Source organism: Quercus suber, unplaced genomic scaffold (assembly GCF_002906115.3).
Source record: "Quercus suber isolate HL8 unplaced genomic scaffold, Cork oak 2.0 scaffold_17, whole genome shotgun sequence".
NCBI lineage: Eukaryota > Viridiplantae > Streptophyta > Magnoliopsida > Fagales > Fagaceae > Quercus > Quercus suber.
The window spans coordinates 1697562-1713861 of NW_027069482.1; positions in this window are offsets into that span (position 1 = coordinate 1697562).

Genomic DNA, 16300 nt, shown 5'->3' on the forward strand with positions numbered 1-16300 from the left:
TAATATATATGCGAAATATGTATTGAAAAGTTGTGAGAGATATAATTTGTAAGATATATGAGAGATGTATAAGATGATAAATGAATGATATTAGAACTGCTGGAAAGATTATAGTGATAGCTTGTGTTGCTTTCCAAGATATGAGATTTTATAAGAGAAGTGGAGAAAGAAATGTTTAGAGATATGGGCAGCAAGATAGATGTATTTTCTGAATATAAAGAGTGAGAGAATGAGCATAAGATGAGTAACAGTATAATAAAGCATTTAGCAATGTTGCTGGGATTTTCTGCTGGGGGTGGATAAGGGCTTATGAGTAGTGATATGAGGGGCATTTTGTGTGCTAAGGGCTGAAGAGCTTAGTTTCTAGTTTGGAAACTAAGAACTTAGAACCTTATTAAGAACTTAAGAAGATAATTAGAGGGAGAGAAAATAGAGAAGTTTATGAGAGAGTTGTTTTTCTCTATTGGTGTACTTTGGTGTGTTAATGAAGGATTTTATTTATAGTTGAGTTTAAGGGGCTATTTAGCAAAGAATTTCAGCAAAAATCTGTCCATTTTAGCAATAAATCTTCAAAAATCCATTTTAGGACTTGGCTGAAAATGGTATGTCCAGCTTTAAGGAGTTTTTGCTATTTTGGGTAATATCAGCTAGAGGAAAAATTGGCAAAAAAGGAAAGGATTTTAGCATGAAAAAGATAGTTTCTTTGGTTGGTTTTGGTTTTTAGACAAATAAAGAAATTCTGTAATATTAAGGCTGCTGGGTCAGTTGTCCCATCAGTTCTGAAACAATTGTCCCAATTGTTTGAAAAGCTATCATAACTATCTTAAGATAGTTGTTACTTGGGGCTTAGATGAGGTCAGCTGGATGATGTCAAGTTGCTGGAGAGAATATTCAACATTTATTTCATGAATTTAGTTGAAAATGGTAAGATCTCTTTTAAGGATATCTTTCTATTTTGGGTATAGCAACTAGCTGCTGGGATTAAGCATTAAATGGATGGTGATGTCACTTTCAGCTAAGTGTCGAGTGTTGAACACACTGCCAGAAAGGTTTCCTCTTTTGGCTATTTATATTTTTGGTCCAAGATTCTATTACAATACAGTTTTAGTAAGTAATAGAATGATTGATTGATAGTTAATAAAGCTTTAGAGATTTAGTCAAGGTCTCATTGTGTTGTGACTTAATCTTGGTGAGAAAGAAGAACATTTAATGCTCTACTCTTGCAGCTAGCAGGGGAATATTTGGTCTAATTATGGTAGATGGCGGCTGGGTATTAAAGATATTATGAATATTTTATATTTGAAGATTGAAGATAGCCAATCAAATTTAGCTATGTTTAAATTGGATTTTAGCTGAAAATAGTAGTATAGTTTGTGTAGAATAATATAATTAGGTTTCTAAATTTGTATAAGAACAAATGGAGATTGAATGAATAGTTATTTTCTCAGCATTTAGATGGCTACAGATATTAAGTATTTGTCATTTGATAAATATTAAGTTCTAGGAAAAGAGAAATGAGAAGTTTTATCATTTTAAGTGTAATGTGATAAGAAAAGCTTACCATATGTTACCTGCTACACACTGACTCATCAGAGTTCAAGGAGTTGGAGAAAATACGCCAAACAACATGTTTCTTTTATCAACTTTAAACTGCTGGAGCTTTATTGAACACACTTTTGGCCGTCCAAACCATGACTTCCAAAGTTTCCTCAAAGAGACTCATGAGCTTGGATCATGAGTCAAAGATGAGATGATGTACCTTGGGCTTTGTTGTCATTTTATGTAAATATGGGCTTTGTTGGAGAAGCCGCTTTCCAAATATGAGAGAGGTAATATGGGCCGTGAGCTTTGATTCATTGCTTGAGCTCGATCCTTATATTGATGTTGATGATGTCGTGGGTTATGATCCCAATTGATGAAGAGGAAATGTAGACCATGAATCCGCCTCTTGAAGTAAGGATCTTGTAGGCCATGTAAGCCCAATCCGTGTAGTTGGATAAGATATAAGCTTATTTTGGTCTTTAAAGGAGATTTACCCAAAATTCAATAATATGTTGATGTGGTGTGGGTTGCCAATGAAGTAATGCCATATGGTGTCAAAAAAGAGTCCTCAACAAATACTCTTAAGGGGAAAAAAATGTAATTTACCATTTGTTTTAATATAATTAAATACTATAAGGATTTCTTATAAAATTTCCTATATTTATACAATTTATTAAAATCTTGTCACATCATATTTTCTTTAAATGATATAATAAGTGAGTTTAAATTCATTAAGGACTTGGTGTAATACCCATTGTTTACACCCTCGAATACCAAAATGCCACATCAACTTCTTATAGATTAATGAATATGATTTACCATATACAATTATTCCTTTCAATAACTTGATCCATGGTGGTCGATTTGATCCATGGTTGATGATTTGATCCGGTTTAAGGTTGTAGACTTATGGTGGTCTTGGGTTGGGTGAAAAAGAAAGAGAGTGGAGGATAGAAAGAGTAAGGATTTCGGCGACAACTCTGACAATGACTATGGTGGGTTTGGAGGTGGTGGTAATTAATGGGGGTGTTTTAATTTTATGGGAGTTGATTTTCTGAAATAGGGAAGTGTTAAGGAAGAATTTTGTGCAATAGGCTTTATTCATGATTTTGTGAAAACTCTTTGAAAATATGATGTGGCATGCTAGTACCACATCCTTATCAAATTTGAACTCTAAATGAATTACTTCAAAATCAACCACAATTATAATAAATACCTATTAATAAGTATCATTATTTTCAACTTTCATATTTAGAAAAATAAAATAAAAAATAGAGATCATTATACTTTTGTTGAACTTTACAGTATACTGCATGAGTTAATAACTAGTTAACAGTAAACGACTAACCTGACATTCAAAACCATAAAAAAAATGTAAAGTTAAGAAAAACACACCCCAAAAAAAAAAAAAAAAAACCTTAAAAAAGAAAACAAAGCACCAAAAAAGCTTTCAACAAATATCAATCATCAAAACCTAAAGATACAATGCCAAGAGACTAATTTAATAATAGGTTTTGATGATTTATATTTGTAGAGAGCTTTTATTGTGTCTTTTTTAAAATAATAATAATAATAATAATAATAATAATAATTCTTTTATGATTTTGAATGTTGAGTTAGTTGTATTATTGTTAACTAGTTAATAATTTGTCCAATATACAAGAAGTTTAACAAAAATATAATATTATATATATATATATATGTAAATATGAAAGTTAATAAGGATGATACTTATTAATGGGTATTGATAGGGATGTTTTTACTAGGACCCAGACACATCATACAAGGGAAACCAATAACATCTTCAAGTTTGTCGATCCATTAGGAGAAGATGGACGGACTAGAGCAACGGCATAGAAAGCAATGAGGCCACATTGAATCTCGATGGGGTAAAATGTCTGATGGCCAAACGGAAGGCCGACGGGGAGAATCAAGAGTTGATGGGTCCAGCATGGCCTTATTTGACCCTTATGAAAATTTACACAAGGAAACATCTTGCTAATCATGCAAGGTAAACCTGCTACAGATTCATATCTCCCTCATATGGAAAGACACTCTATAATCTCGGAAACCCTAGTATAAAATCTTCTCCATAAGGAAAAATCCCCACTCTTAATCTTGGTTCCTACCAGCTTCTATATAAACATCAGACCTCTACTTTTCTCAGGTTTACAGAAACTCTCTAGCTCTCTCACTATAGAGTTCATAGAGACTTCTCATTCACTAACTTGACCTTCGAAGGGTTTTTGGCCGGTACCACACCTATGCCTTTTGTTTGGTCCATTTGTTCTTATTCACAAGTACCTATTGGAGTGATTTAGAGCCTACAACTCACTGTTGATTTCAACACATAATTAGTTGGCCCCGTTTGTGGGAGACGAGTGATAAGCCATATCACTATTTCAAAGACAAAGAGTTGTATGGTCCTGACACAATCAATGGCCACTACCAACCATGAGACCGGGAACCTGCCTAGCGCATTGGAGAGGCAGGTAGAAACCTTTGCCGTAACGGTTGAATGGCTCACTTAGCGAAACCACGAGTTGGAACGACAGCTAGAATAGTGGAATAATTAGGAGCCGAACAATCAAAATGATAGACAAGACAAGGACGAACGTGACAACAATCGTCCCCTGACAAATGATCAACAAGGAAGGAATGACCAAGAGGAAAGCAATGCCTTCAGTAGACAAGATCAGCAGGATACCAATCGTCCCTCCAACTTGGAAGTCGGTGCATTGCGAATGACACATGAGATGCAGATGATGAAAGAAAAAGTAGACATGATGATGAATGCCTTGAGAGGACGGGTATCCACCAAATTGGATGAACTAGTTCAACGGATTGATTCACCCTTCACCACATAGGTGACTTCTTTCCCCCTTCAAGCCAAGTTCCAAATGCCATAGGTGGAGGCATATAACGGTTTGTGGGACCCATTGGACCATTTGGAGTTTTTCAAAACCCTCATGCACTTGCAAGGAGTTCTAGATGAAATTATGTGTAAGGCCTTCCCTACCACTTTGAAAGGGCCAGCGAGGGTATGGTTTAGCAAACTTACCCCAAACACTGTCTCCACCTTTAAGAAGTTGAGTGGATACTTTATTATGCACTTCATCAAAGGACAAAGACACAGAAGATCCTCAGTGGCATACTAAGCATTACGCAATGGGAGGATGAAAGCCTAAGGTCATACATAACCCGTTTCAACAAAGAGGGCCTCTTGATTGACGAAGCAACGACAAAGTCCTTGTTACTGCCTTCACTTATGGGTTACGACTAGGGGAGTTTCTCTTCTCCCTTTATAAAAATGACCCAAAGACAATGGCCAAGATGTTGTACAAAGCCACGAAATACATGAACGTCGAAGATATGATGATAGCTCGGGGGGACGAGCCAAGGAAGAGACAAAGGCAAGATGACCTACGGCTAGACAGAAGCAGGAAGGTATCTTAGATGAATAAGCGAAGGGATGACAGGCGATCAAAACCCCTATCGGAGAGGACGGTAAACTTCACCTCCTTGAATACCTCGCTCGATAAAGTGCTTATGCAGATAAGGGATGACACGGCACTAACATGGCTAGACAAGCTGAAGGGTGATCTAGGCAAAAGGCCCCATAACAAGTATTGTCACTTCCACTGGGACCATGGGCATGACATCTCTGAGTGCTACGACCTAAAGCAGTAAATTGAAAACCTCATCAAGCAGGGGAAGTTATGGCGGTTCGTTAGGGGCAGTGAAAACCTGCTAAAAGACCCTGAGCTCAGCCAACGGGCTAAAGAAAGGCCTAGAGCCCCGCTCGGAGAAATAAGGATAATCGTAGGAGGAAGCACTATGGTAGGATCATCTAAAAAGGCAAGGAAGACATATTTATGTATGGTGCAAAGTGTCAAAATATCTAGACGGCCCCTTAAGGCAGCAAGGGTTGACAACCTCATTATTAGCTTCATAGAAGACGACGCTAGGCGACTACACCACCCACATGAAAACTCCTTGGTTATCAGCCTGTCAATCACAAATTTCAATACCCAATGAGTTCTAATAGATAATGGAAGCTCGGTAGACATCCTCCACTACCCAACATTCTAACAGATGAAGATTGAAATAGAACGCCTCCTACCATCGGACGCATCATTAATAACTTTTGGTGGCACCAAGGTCTTCCCTATAAGGACCATCACCTTGCTAGTAACCATTGGGATATACCCTCAATAGCTCACTAGGGAGGTTAGTTTCCTTGTGGTTGATTGCTCATCTGCCTACAATGACATCATTGGTCGACCTACACTTAATTCATGGAGGGCAATTACGTCCACGTACCACCTACTGGTAAAGTTCCCAACGGAGTATGGAATAGGGGATGCACGAGGGGACCAGATGGCTGCCCACAAATTTTATATCTCCATGCCAGAAATGGATGATCATCTACAAGTTCTGAACATCAAAGAGAGAAGAGTAATAATAGAGCCCATGGAAAACCTGAAGGAAGTCTCCTTGGACGATAACATCCCAGGCCGAATCACACGAATCGGCATATAAGCCAACCCTTCGGTTCACAAAGAGCTTGCCCTTTTCCTAAAGAACAATTTAGATGTCTTCGCTTGGAGTCACGAGGACATGCCAGGCACAAGCCCTAGTACCATGGTACACAAGCTCAACGATGCCCGACCGTCCCGTCAATCCAAAGGAAGAAGAGGGTCTTCGCCCAAGAAAGGGACAAAGCCATAGCCGAAGAAGTATGCAAACTGCTGGAGGCAAATTTCATTAGGGAAGTCTACTACCCTGAATGGTTGGCCAACGTGGTCATGGTCAAAAAAGCAAATGGCAAGTAAAGAATGTTTGTGGACTTCATCGACCTAAACAAAGCATGCCTGAAGGATAGCTATCCACTCCCACACATTAACCTCCTCATGGACTCTACGGCTGACCACCAGTTGCTAAGTTTCATGGATGCCTTCTCTGGATACAATTAAATTAGGTTGGATGAAGCAGACCAAGAGAAAGCCTTATTTGTCACGAACCAAAGACTCTTCTGCTAGAAAGTCATGCCATTTGGATTAAAGAACGTAGGGGTGATGTACCAAAGGCTTGTGAACAAGATGTTCGTACAAGAGATCGGGCAAAATATAGAAGTATATGTAGACGACATGCTCGTAAAGAGCACACAAGAAGTCAACCATTTAGACTACCTTTGGGAAACATTTGATACCCTTCGCCTCTATGATATGAAGCTCAACCCTAGTAAGTATGTGTTCGGCATGGCGTCAGGGAAGTTTTTGGGCTTTATGGTGTCATAGCGCGGGGTGGAAGCTAATCCCGACAAGGTTCGAGCTAAAATAGAGGTGGCTCCTCTGATGAACATTAAGGAGGTGTAAAGCCTGAATGGCAGAGTTGTCACCCTTAACCGTTTTGTCTTTATGCAACAGATAAGTGTTTATCCTTCTTCAAGGTGCTAAGGAAGGTTTTCGAATGGACCGATAAGTGCCAGGGGGTATTTGAAGAATTGAAGGCATACCTCGCGTCCCCACCATTACTCAGTCCTTCCAAGCCTGGTGAAGAGCTTTCCCTCTACTTAGTTGTATCCCTAACGGCTGTTAGTTTTGCTTTTATATGGAAGGAAGACCGAGTGCAATTACCCCTATACTACACCAGCCGAGTACTCTAGGGAGCTAAGGGGAGATATCCCCCAATGGAGAAGCTGGGTTTCACACTGATCACAGCTGCCCAGAAACTCAGGCCGTACTTCGAAGCGCACACCATAGTAGTCCAAACAGACAAGCCACTATGAAAGATGATGAACAACTTGGAGGTAGCAGGACAACTGGTTCTATAAGCAATTGAGCTCGGTGAGTTTGATGTCTAATACCGACCTAGGATCGCAATCAAAGCCCAGGCTTTAGCTAATTTCATTATCGAATTCACGATAGGAAAAGAAGAAGAGAAGAAACCGATGGCATGGATGATATGACAGACTGTTCGTCACCGGAGGGAGATACAATAGAATGTATGGTTCGCCTCCAGTTCTCAACGACTAATAATGAGACAAAATACGACGCAGTCCTCTCGAGCCTTGACTTAGCTAAAGCAGCTGGAGTTGAGTCAGCTGTCATACACTGCGATTCACAAGTTGTGGTCGGACACGTCAATGGCGACTACGAGGTGAAAGGGAAACGTATGAAAGAATACTTGAGCATGGTCAAAAGCAAGGTGAGCTAGGAATTCTCGGTTAAGTTCATACAAATCCCAAAGGAAGAGAACTTACAGGTAGACTGTTTGGCTAAAGCAACATTTGCTGAGTATACAAACGTCACCAGTCAGGTACTATCCTTCATCCAATATTCCCCTGCCATTGACAAAGTGAAAGTACAGGTTATCCCCCTTGGAATCGACTGGACGATGCCAATTATATCCTATCTTAGGAATGGGACATTGCCAAAAGATCGCAATGCTTCCTGTAGGTTGAAGGTACAATCTTCATATTTCATCATGATAAGGGATGTCCTTTACAAAAGGGGTTTCTCCCATCCGTATCTGAGGTGCCTGATCCCTGACAAAGCAGACTATGTGATGAGAGAAGTACACAAAGGAATATGTGGGAACCAATTGGGGCATGCTCATTGGTTCACAAGCTGGATATTACTGGCCCACTATGCAGAAGGACGCTCAATCCTACATGAAGGTGTGTGACAAGTCTTAATGCTTCAACAACATCAGACAACAACCAACTGAGGAACTTACAATGATGAGCACCCCCTAGCCTTTCGCTAATAGGGATTAGACATAGTTGGGCCATTTCCCATCGTTGTATGGCAACTCAAGTTTCTCGTCGTAGGGATTGTCTACTTCACCAAATGGGTCGAGGTAGAACTATTGGCCACTATCACAGAGAAAAATGTCCAAAGCTTCATATGGAAGAACATCATTTACTGCTTCGGAATCCCTAGGGTCATCGTCTTTAACAATGGAAAGTAATTCGACAATGACGTATTCAGAGATTTCTGCCAATAGTTGGAGATCAAGAATCATTGCTCCTTTCTTACTCACCCCCAGGCCAACAGATAGGTTGAAGTCACAAACCAATCCCTGCTCAAGATGATCAAGACTTGGCTTGACGGGGCAAAGGGCATATGGCCAGATGAGTTACCTGGTGTCCTGTAGGCATATAGGACAACGATTCGCACACCTACAAGGGAGACATCTTTCTACCTCACATACGGACACAAAGCAGTCATCTCGGTGAAAGTGGGACTAACCAACCATCGAGTATCCCACCATGATGAAGGAAGGAATGAAGAAGGGATGCACATACAATTAGATCTTTTTGATGAAGTTAAAGCAATGGCCGAACAGAGGATGGTTTGTTATCAGGACCTTATGGCAAAGCACTACAATACCAAGGTCAAGGCTTGTCATTTTTAGGTCGGGGATTTGGTCCTAAGAAAGATAACAACGGCCACTAAAGATCTCTCACAAGGTAAGTTAGGCATGTTAGGACATATATGATTCACTTGTTAGGAACATATGTCACTATTTTATGTAATTGGCTAATCCTTTGACAAAACACACTTTACTTGTATTTGGGTAAATCTAGGATGTATTTAATATTTCAAGGAACAAGGGTTCAAGTCTCATATTGAAGCCATGCAAATCTGTCCAAGAAACAAGTGAAGAAGTGCTGATTTTTTAAAACTCGATAGCTGCTCGACACCTCTTGACAGCTAGGCTATCTTTCAGGATCTTCAGTTATTTCTTATCACAATCTCGACACCTCTTGATAGCTGGTGGATCGATTAAGAAAGCTCCTGTCCCCTTGACACCTCCTCAATCGATCGAGAATTTTTGAGCCTTACGAAATTCAGATTTCCAGATCTGATTTTTGGCACATGTTTTTGTATTTGTGTAGGGTTTCTTTTCTCACAACCCCAAACCTAGATAAGGCTTGTTTTAGCGGCCGTCACATAAGAGAATACAAGGAGAACGAATGCAAAAGGTGACTGATGCCTTATTCGCTTTGAAAGAAACTACTGCATCTTTGCGCCTTAGGGTTTTGTAACCAAGTGCTTCTTGATCTTCATTGTTGATGAAGTGAAGAACTTTGCAGCCAACAATCTTCTTTAGGTTGGTATGTTAGTCACGTATTGGAAGCCATGAATCTTTGGTTAGTCACGTACTGGGATTCGTGCATCAAAAGGGTAGCGTTCATATATTGAAGAGTTCAGAGGTTCTGAAGCGGTAGAAGGTTTTTGCTATGAGTTCATCTATGGGGATTGTAGAGTGTAGGGACAAAAGTTTTATACTAGATCTAAAACTTCTCTTTACTATAGTGGATTGTTTTTTGGGAAGGTTTCCTTCCAGGTTTTTTACTATGAAACTAGTTTATTTCATTAGTTTTCCTAGGTTATCATATCTTGTCTTATTTATTTTTCCACTACATTCATTATTGACATGATATTGATGTTTGTTTGTTTTAACAAATTTTATTCATAATAAATCTAATTAACAACTTGGATTTAAAACTTGTCAATTATATCAACTGGGTCTAAATTTCCCAACAAAGCCCCAATTAGGAGGGACCCTACAAGATCGCCGAATGCTATAGGAAGGGGACTTACTACTTGGAAACCCTTAATGGGCATAGGCTCTATCACTCGTGGAACACCGAGCACTTAAAGAAGTAGTACCAGTAGTAATCAGATGCAGCTTATTTTATCGCTTTCTTTTTGTTTTTCCATTTTTATATCAAAAGTTGAATGTCAAAAGATGTTAAGACTCTAAGGATGTCAAGTTTCTTTTTAGCTCTTTTTATTATTAATAAGACTTGGATGCATTATCAAAAACATTGCTCTAGTCTCTTCCCTTCAGTGGACCATTTAAACAATGTTAAGTCCTACCTACAGGGTGGACGGACGACCAAGGATACGAACAGGTGCCTGGTCTTAAAAATTTTACTAAGTCCTACCTACGGGGTGGACAGATGACCAAGGATACCGACTAGTACTTGGTCTTCGAAATTTTACTAAGTCTTACCTACGGGGTGGATGGACGACCAAGGATATTGATGGGTACCTAGTCTTAGAAAGTTTACTAAGTCTTACCTACAAGGTGGAAGGATGACCAAGGATACCAACGTGTACTTGGTCTTTGAAATTTTACTAAGTCCTACCTGTTAGGATATGTGCCCTTTAAATCTTATTGTATGATGCTATGTACGATATTATGTATGATAATATGTTGTGATTAATAAAGTTGTTTTCTTATTATCTAAAATAATGGTAACATGAATATTTGGACATTATCATATAGTTCATGAGATGTATAGTATGTGATTTATGTGATTTAGTTACAGATGATATAAATCACAAGTTCTTTATAAACTCAAAATTTTAGTTTGTAGTCAGTGTTGAAATTAGGCATTTCATCTGCGAAGACTATAACATATCAACTAAGATAATTTATCTTAATCATGGAATTGGAGACTTCTAGTTGATATGTTTTAAGTGTTAAGACATATTGAACTAAAGCGCTGTGAGATTTATTATTCTACTAACGATTGTCAAATAAATAATAAATCTCACGACTTCTATTTACATGAACTCTTAATCTTAAGAGACTAATGAAAATGATCATGAAGTATAGGTTGCTTTGATATCTCAGGAGTGAGATCTAAAGTCATGATCAAAACATCAGTATGTTAGGCAACTACATGTAATGTTGAAAGAACATATATTCTCAAGAATGGAATTCATAATCTCTTAACGGCGATATAAAATATTCTCTTGAGATAAGTTTAATGGGTTTGGTTATTCTGAGTGTTAAGCCTAATCACTTTAGTAAGAGGTTACTAAAGTATATATTTATGAAATTGGATTTCATAAATATATGATGAATAACTTAAAGGATTAAACCGGATACTCAAGGATTAAGATGTAGTAATCTTTAAAGTGGCAGTCAACATTCATAACTTTGTATTACTATGAATATTTTAATGAAGGGGTTGAATGTATAATAAAATCTTGGGATATAATTTATTAATAAGGCCTAGAGTGCAATTATATTTATATAGTGATATTAAATATAATTAATGGTAATTTTGAGTTTGTTAAAAGTTAATAGAAAGGCCCAAAACCCATTAGAGCTAGTGTCTTATTTGTCCTTTTTGGTCCCACTCCAAGCCACATACTAAAGCCCAATTGGAATGGCCGAAAAGGTTAGCCCAATTAGATAATCAGTTATATATAAAGAGAGAAACATACATAATTTTGTAATGCATGAAAATGTGTGCATGTGAGTGTAAGCCACTCTCTTATTCTCCCTTAAACATATACGTATAAACTGATTGAAATATCACACTTCTTGGGCATAAGTGGAATTGGAGTGAAGACTAAAAGTGTTCCCAAGTACTGCTAATATTTGGTTTTGAATTTCACCGCACCAAGGTAAACTCTGTTGTTCTTAAATTCTAAAATTTACATAGTACATGCTATTAATTGCGAATAAAGTAAATCCGTTAATTCTCCGGCTCCTCGAGTCGAGGGTCTCCTCTGCAAGCACCTTAGTCTTGGGCATCAACTCCTGATTGAGGGTACGGATGACCTTCAAATACTGAGCTCGCTTCTTGTTCTCGATTTCTTAGCGCTTACGGAATCGTTGGATCACCCCCTCATTGGCCATGCACCTGTCTTAAAGGGCCTTCATATGCACCAACGCTAGAAACCAAGCATGACGGTTAAAATCAGAAGGAACTTTTTTGAAGTATAATGTAAATGATGGGGACATACCCTTGAGAGGTTGTAGAGGCCAAAAGCCCCAGTCTTCCGAAGAATGTTCACCACAAGGATCTAGGTTCGTCTCCTTGATGATTGAGGAGACCATCTTAACGACATAATCCTTGTGAGTGACCAACCTTTGAATAGGGCCGGGAGCGACGGGTCCTTTCTCGATCATCAAACCCTTCCCAGCTCCATAATGAGAGGGAAGAGGGGTGACGGAGCTTTCTGTTGTTGCTCCCCAATCAATTGACCTGTCCTCTTCTTTAACAAACGGTCATCCTTAGCATTATTTTTTCTCTTAAGTGTGGCTTTAAGGGCCACATGGGGAGCCGACCCTGATGCCTGCTATTGCTACTTGTGTGTAGTGTCGGCTTTCCTCACTAACGCCCTCTGCCTTCTTGCGTCCATCTCTTAAACAAAAAAAAAAAAGAAAAAGAAAAAGAAAGATGACAGCAGGAGTTAAGAACAAGAATAGATATGCTAGACAAGTAAGTAAGCTAAAGGAACTTATGACGGTGGGTGTAAGCTTGCAATCGACGGGCTTCTAGCATTGGCTCTGGACCACCACAGAAGGCGTGGATAGTATCAAGTGTAACCAAATCTTTACACTTCCTTTAGTTGACGGGAATCTCCAAGACGCACCTAATAAATCTCTCCTACTCGTTGATCTCTAGACAGATTGAGCTAGAAATAACAAAAAGTATATATAAGAACTAATAGAAGCAGACGAGGTAGAAATAAGAAAGACAGATGGCACACCTGACTCCCTAACAATGCCCTAGGTATTATCAAACCCGTCGAGTATGCTATCCCACTCCTTGGGCCTACACCCAAATTTGTCCCCTGAATGAAAAAATATCTGTTCTTCCATTTTCTATTTGAATCAGGCATATTCGACACCAACTAAAGTGACGTCTTCCTCACTAAGAAATGATAAATGTCTTTTGACGAGGTAATCTGTTGAGGCTTGTAACAATAGAAAAACTCGTCGTGGGTAAGACGATGGTTGCCACCACTTAGCTGACCCCATATCACCTTGACCCCTAGGTATATCCTTCACACATTTGGGGCTATCTGGTAGCAAACATGGAGTCATACATGCCAACGTCTGTTGTTTTCCCAGAGTAACACCTTTCGTGCTTTCTCAGTAGACGGATGGGAATGCTATTTGGGATTTGGAAATGGTTGTAAAGTTTGTTAAAAACACTTGGGAATATGGTTGGGCAGAAGTCATTCACCATCCATATAAGGGGAAGGATGAAAGGCCTAGAACTGTCACTGACTTCTTAACGCTCCACCTCCTTGACGTCGCCCTTATCATCCCCCTCACTTTCTTCCTCTCCTTCTCCTTTCTCATCCTCGTCACCCATAGCCTTATCCTCGTCTTCTTCATACTCTTTTTCCTCCTCGGTAAGGGAGTGAGCAGACAACTCCCTTTCTAGGGACGAGGATAAATATTCCTCAGGCTTACAACCTGATGAGTAGAGTTCATCGTAGCCCGCAACCTCACGGATTGACGATTGTTCACTCATTGCTTCTCTATCACTTGACATCTATTCACCTACAAGTGACAGAGGTATTCTTAGAACCTATTTGATGGGTCTCTATAGAGATGACGACTAGCTAGAATTTATAGAAATAAAAAGAAAAAAATAGAAGGGTAGAAGAAGACTTATAGGATAAATAGACGACTTCGTAAAAGTGATAGAATTCGTGAGACTGACGGAGGCACAGGCGAAGAGTGCTTGTGAAAGACGGGTCGGCGTGTATACTTTGGTCTCAAAGCTCTTAAGGGATGAAGAATAAAGTAAAGTAAAAGAAATGACTGGAGAGGGAAGAACTATTTATAGAGAGAAGAGGCACGGTATACAAAGCGATGCTCATGATTAGAAATGAGGCCAACTAGCAAGCGTCACGTGTCACCTAACATTTAAAACCTAAAGCTGCTCATGCCATTTAATGACACTCTCTTTGATAAAAACTACAATTAATGACCATAAATACTCATAGTATTCTTGTTAGCAGAAACTAACGGAGCCATAGAGTAGTAGGCAATTGATAGGGATGTTTTTACTCAAACCAGGACATATCATACAAGGGAAACTGACAGCGCCTTCAAGACCGTCTATCCCTCAGGAGAAGACGGAAGGACTAAAACGACGACATAGAAAGTTGTTAAGACATATGTGGTTCACTTGTTAAGAACATATGTCATTCTTTTATGTAATTGGCTAATCCTTTGATAAAATGCACTCAACTTATAATTGGGTAGTTTTAGGTATTTTTAATACTTCAAGAAACAAGATTTCAAGATCAAGTGTTGAAGACATCAAGTCTGTCCAAGAATCTAGTTGAAGAAATGCACAATCATTAAATCTCGACAGTTGCTTAACACCTTCTATCTATCGAGGTTTATAAAATTAGATTTTTTTTATCTGATTTCCTGGGATCCGTGGATGTGTCTTTGGTCCTTCTTTTCTTCTAACCCTAGGCATATTAAAGAATTGTTTTAAGGGCCGTCAAAGGGTTCACAAGTTGCACAAGCATTAAGCAAACTCTGTTCAAGCAAATTGTGACTAGAGACAAAGTTTTGCCCTAGTTCATCTCTTCTGAAGAAGTTGCTGTGTATGTGCACCTTTGGGTTTTGTTATCAAGCATCTTCTTGATCTTCATTGTGGATGAATTGAAGAACTTTGAAGCAAACAACTTTTTCTAGTTGGTGATTGAAGTCGCGTAATGGGATCCGTGCATTGGTTAGTCACGTACTTGAGAGTCGTACACTTGGGTCATCTTACTACGATCCAAGTCTGATGCTCCTAAGCACATTGAGGCTTTGTGCACAAGATTGCAGAATGAAAAGAGCTTAAAGATTGATCGAATTCAAAGTGACCATGGTAAAGAATTCGAGAACTTATACATGGAGTCTTTTTGCATAAGATCAGGTATATCTCAAGAATTCTCTGCTTCTGTTACACCTTAGCAGAATGGTGTGGTAGAAAGAAAGAATTGGGTTATTCAAGAGATGGCCAGAGCCATGTTGCATAACAAAGATGTGGCTCGAAACTTATGGGGAGAAGCCGTAAACACTACATGTCATACGGTTAATAGGGTGTACTTCATACCCGGTACCAAAAAGACTCTCTATGAGTTATGGAAAGGAAGAAAGCCAAATGTGAAGTATTTCAGGATCTTTAGAAATACTTGCTTCATTCTTAAGGATAGAGAGAATGTGGGAAAGTTTGACTCTTGAAGCGATGAAGGCTTATTTCTAGGATACTCGTCTATAAGCAAGGATTATCGGGTATACAACAAGAGAACTCTGAAGGTAATGGAAACAGTAAAGGTCGTCATTGATGAGTCTTCAAATTCTAGTTCTGAGAAATGCATTGAGGAACTCTCTAAAGAAATTCTTTCTCCTGAGCCTAGGGAAGTTCAAGATATTGTTGAACCAGAACATGTGTACCCAAGTACTCCTAGTATTGTGGAAGACTTTGCAGATGCTCCTACTTCACCAGATTCTGAGTCTCATGAAGAAAAAGGACCTTCCTTTAAAATCAAATTAAATCATTCTCCAAAAGTTATTGTGGGAAACATGAATGAACTCACATTAAGGAAATGTACAGTTGATAAATGTGTTACTAACTTTGTGTCTTATTCTTGCTACTTGTCACAGGTTAAACCAAAAAAAGTTGAGGAAGCATTAAAAGATGAAAGTTGGGTCGAAGCAATGCATGATGAACTACTTCAATTTCAGAGGAATGATGTTTGGACTCTAGTACCTAGACCAGAAGGTGAGCACATCATCTGTACAAAGTGGATATTCCGAAACAAGACTGATGAAGAAGGCAATGTGATTCGCAACAAGGCTCGACTTGTGGCTCAAGGATACTCACAAATGGAAGGAGTAGACTATGATGAAACATTTGCCCCAGTTGCCCGAATAGAGTCAATCAGAATTCTACTTGCCCTAGCATGTCAGCTAAATT